Raw genomic sequence first — 5,490 nt, 5'->3', positions numbered from 1 at the left:
ATAGTGGCACGAATGGCAAATCAATGCTCCAAAGATGAGCGCCCGTGATCCACTCTTCGACCCATAAATGGGCTCTCGAGTGAGGGGGAATGTTAGAATATAAGATCCTGGAAAGGGCCATTCTCTAACACCTTGAGGTTTTAGAGTAACTGGTTCCTTGACATTTAGCAGTAGCATTTTCTGAAAGGGTTAATGCTCTATTTGGTCATTGTACTGGATCAAAACTTTCAAGTGATCTACCGATTCAAAAAAACTTTCAGTCAACTAATTATACTATTTAAAATTTTCAAATAGATCATTCCGTTAGTTTTTTAACAGAGATATTCTCTCTCCTATCATCTCCCTCTCCCAGTCCTTTCTTTTTCTTTTTTTAAAACAAAATGATACCATCAGTTTGTATACAACAGCAGCATCGACGAGGAGAAACCAATTTTGGGAAGCTTGAATCGTGTTAGTTGATTGTTGTTGTCGGAGAAGAGTGGGTGTTTTGCGGTGGCAATAGTTTGGCCGGAGGAATAAGGATGACGGAGTGGCAAATTTGTGGTGGTGGCTGTATCAAGGTTTTGCGGCGGAGGTTGTCGCTCATATTCACATCAACGAAACGATGGGGGTTGGGGGAGGTGGCGATGCAGCCACTGTTGCGAGGGGAGGTGGAGGAATGAAAGAAGGGCAATATTAGCATCCATGAATTCATCTAGCAAAGCTCTTCGAGCATCCATCGCTATTCTGTTGAGATCGAAGTTGAGAGAAGTGTGTATGTACATGTTTAGGAGCTGGGTGTTGATTTTAGGGGTTTTAGTTAAAAATAATAATAATGCAAATTTGTTAAAAAAATGCAATTCTGTTAAAATTAACATTTGTCCGTTAAAGTCAAAGATTATTTAACGGAGCTGAAATATTTTTCAAGCTTAATCTCGTGATCGCAAGTTTTTAGATGCTTTGTTATTTAAATTAAAACTTTTTTGACTCGGTAGGCTAACTGAAAGTTTTGATCCAGTATAGTGACCAAATAGAGCATTAACCCTTTTCTGGAAGTTACTTATCTTACCAATGTGATAACATTAGGCTAGAGGAGAAAAATAAATAATTTCATTTTTTCAGTTTTCAATAAAAGTTTACTCGAGACTCAGGATGAAAAGTACAAGAAATTTGCTGATACAAAGTGATGACAAAAATTGTTTACTGAAGGAGATCAGGTGATGGAAGCGCAGGAAAAGGAGAAAGTGACAGCGCTTGAGATCATTCAACCGCTCTTTGAGGAGTTTCAAGAGATTTTGACTGAAGACTTACCCGATGACCTTCCTTCTTTGCGTAATATTCAACATCATATAAATCTGGTTCCTGGAGCGAGTCTATCAAACCTGCCACATTATAGGATGAGCCCAAAAGAAAATCAGATTTTACAAGAAAAGGTAGAAGAGTTGCTGCAGAAGGGGTTTATACGTGAGAGCATGAGTCCATGTGCGGTACCTGCATTGTTAGTACCGAAGAAAGATGGTAGTTGGAGGATGTGTGTTGACAGTCGAGCTATAAACAAAATAACTATGAGATATAATTTTCCTATTCCACGGTTGGATGATATGTTAGACACGTTGGAGGGCTCCACATTATTTTCAAATATAGATTTACGAAGTGGTTATCATCAGATTCCAGTGAAGCTTGGAGATGAGTGGAAAACGGCCTTTACAATGAAAGATGGACTTTACGAGGGGATGGTGATGCCTTTCGGATTGTGTAATGCTCCAAGTACTTTCATGCGACTAATGAATTGGGTATTACGTCCTTTCATTGGTAAATTCGTCGTGGTATATTTTGATGATATTTTGATCTATAGCCAATGTGAAAAAGATCATATAGAGCATCTGAGACAGGTTCTTGAGGTTCTAAATGCAAATAAGTTGTTTATTAATCTGAAAAAGTGTAGTTGGGTGACTGAAAAGTTGATGTTTTTGGTATATATTATAAGTTCCAACGGAATTTTGGTTGATGGGGAGAAAATAAGGGCAATCAATGATTGGCCTACACCCAAAACAGTCTCAGAAGTTGGAAGTTTTCATGGCTCGGCTACATTCTATCGTCGATTCATTAGAAACTTCAGTACTATTGTTGCACCTATCACGGCAAGGAAGAAGAGAGGAAAACAACATGATCATGCTAAAGGGCTGCATGCAGAGCCGGCTTCACGAGGAGTCTCCTCAATTATTTGCCTAAGGCCTCCATCAATACAGGGGTCTCCAATATATATACATACATGTAGTATTAATATTTATAATTATTAGTTAATAATTATATTCAATAAAATTATTTGAATAATATCTATTCTTCTCCCGTATACACCGGTTTAGGAATATGGGAAGCAATTTAACTTTAGGCCCATGTAATAGAATAAAGAAAGATAACAGCCCAACAAATTATAATGTTTTTCAATATTTTAAATCACTTTAAGTCTTTAATATATGCAAAAAGATAGAAAACCTAATACGCTCAGTTGAGCAAATATGGAACCAACAAAAGCAGCAAAGGTAATATATAGTGATCTCTTCAATTCTTTTATACTTTGATATTTTTAATTCAAAATTAATTTCCTATACTAGATACTACATAATTTTGATTCTTTGTAGTATATTACAGGTGTTAGCATAATGACGGGTAAAAGGAAGCATGATTCAGGATGTTTTAGGAGAAGAAAAAATAGAGGCAAAACAAACTCACACAATCTTTACAAGGATCTATAAATAGGTATGTGAAACCTATCAATATATTAGGTAATTCAATATATTGGGTAATTCAAGTGAGAATGTCACACTCAAAATGTTGGCTAAATTGAATTTTGGTGATTTAATTAGAGATTTTTCACACTCAAAAAGTAAGAAGAATAATAACTTTTTGGCTTTAACTTGAACTATTTTTATGCTTTGTTTCTTAGTTAAGTTATTTTTGCTACTGCTAATTTTTCATGTGATTTTAGTTCATCAAAATATAGATTTTGGTTCAAAAATACTAGGGCCTCTGAAATCCTTAAGACGGCCCTGGCTGCATGATCATGCCCAAACAGGAAAAAATTCGAGAGGCTAGAGAGGCCAACAACATGATCATGCTGACTGGCTGCATGATCATGCCACTTGTATTTAATATTTTATTTTAAGTAGAATTTTTTATTATTATTATGTTTTTTATATAAACAATATTGTAAGCAAACAGTCGGCAGCTTATGATTGAATAAACAAAACCCTTGACAGTTTTCTCATCTTTTCTGGTGGATTCTAGATTTATCTTTCAAATTCGCGTTGGCGAATTTATCTTATAAATATTATAAAAAATAGTGGTTAAATAATTTAAGACATTCACTCCAACAAGAATCTTTATTTATAGATCCTGCTATTATAATATATTTGAATCGTAAATGTAGAAAGAAGGGTGTTAAGAGAGGAAACAATAATATTTTATTATTAAATCTAAAATAAGACTTGAGAGTGAGGCAATCTTAAAAATAAGATGGATGAAATATGTTCTCGTAATTTAAGACACTTTGCGAGATATTATTGAAGTTTTTATTTTTGTTAGTTGTCCCAAAATTTAATTTTGAACATCAAAAGTGTTTAGATGTATAAAAATGTGGTCCAGATATCGGATCCCTAAAATGATCTGGGTACCCCTCAGGTATCAGATCATATAATTTTTTTTCTTGTCCAGATTTGGGTCCGTGATCATTTTATTCGGATACAAACCAATCCTGGGTATTTAAGATCCGAATCTGAACCAATATGATCTAGTATCGTATTTTCTATTTTTTAACCGGGTAGTTTATGATTCATCGAATGTGAGCCGGATATGATCCACTAACATTTAATATCATTATTATTTTAATTATTCAAATACTTATCATTAGTCTAGATAAACATAATATTATAACATATAATAATTTTAAATTAAAATCTACAATTATATGTAGGTATATATAATTTACTAAATATATATGGAGATAAATAAGCATTATCACACTGAATAAATCATATTTTATGAAGATTTAAACTTAAATAATATATTTAAAATTTATAAAATGATGACTATTACTTACAAATGTAATGGATTAAAAATATAATATGTTCATAAGTTCGAATCGAATATGCACCATAGATCATATTCGGGTAGGATCATATTATGAAAAATTATATGAGACCTAATCTGAGCGGGTATATGAGTGCTCATATTCGGGCTCATATATTATCCGATTTTAATTTTTTCGTCAGATTTAGATAGTTTTCGAAACGGATACAAGACATGTATCATATTTTTGAGTCGGATATAAGCCGACCGACAGTCGGAATGGATTTACTGATCATTTATGCATACAAGGTTGTATATGACAAACATTTATCCACCAAATCCAGTTCGTTGATTGCACGAAATATATGGTGGAGGTAAAAGGCTTCAAGGACCTGATACCATGAAATTAGTGACTTAATGTTACGAAAGTGGTCTTATTATATGGTCATTCTACCCTTAAAATGGGGGCCGACCAGGATAAGTGACAATAATATTATTTCCACTTATTAAAAAAGTTCGTGTTATTACACTTACATCTTAGTTATTTCATGTTACTTACATGGCGTTTAACAGAGAATCAGTACTTAAAATAGAACCAAGAAACCACTAAGATTCTGCTGCAAAACCTTAAATTTTAAATAAATTTTTAGAATTCAAATCTAAATACATGTTTTTTTCATATTTTTCATCGTTGTATGTGTTTAAAAATTATTTTAAAATATAATACATAGATATTGACATTTTTGCATGTGAAGTTCTGCTGCTGAACCCTAACTAATATTAGAAATAGGATAAAAGTTCTATGGGTTTCGACAAATATATTTTACATGAACAGAGCTTAAGTTACTATTAAATCCTATCATCCGTCAGTACGAAATCACTGTACATCTACTTCTCATATCTAACTGTGCATGCTTAATATTTCCTATAAAAATTATGTTTAGGAATATTCAACATCTAACATGACGTGTTCATGTGTATATAAGTTTAGATTCAAGGTCTCGATTCAGTTATGGTTTATATCAAATTTCTTAAAATCGATACTAATGAGATTAGTACTAAGTTAAGATGTCACCGTTTAGATTAGCCCAAAAAGTGTTTATTATTTGAGAAGTTATTTATAAATGAAAAGTAATTTTTAATTTACACGTTTGAATAATTATTTTGATATCTACAACTTATCTGGTATAAAATTATAAATATAATAATAAAATATTATAAATTATCTTTTAAAGTGGTCTATACATATTTGAAAATCAAATTTTAAAAATAAAAATAAGTAACTAAAAATGTTAAAATCTTCCACTTCTCATATTTTGGTTTTTAAGTCGGATATCGGCTTACGAATTATTTACAAAAACGATGAATAAATTACTTTTGACTTATAATTCACAAGCTAGAAATGAAAGATTGGTCAAACAGGTCTTAAACAAAAAAAAAATA

The sequence above is a fragment of the Daucus carota genome, chromosome 4, assembly GCF_001625215.2.
Source record: "Daucus carota subsp. sativus chromosome 4, DH1 v3.0, whole genome shotgun sequence".
Classification (NCBI taxonomy): domain Eukaryota; kingdom Viridiplantae; phylum Streptophyta; class Magnoliopsida; order Apiales; family Apiaceae; genus Daucus; species Daucus carota.
This window is presented reverse-complemented; position numbering follows the sequence as displayed.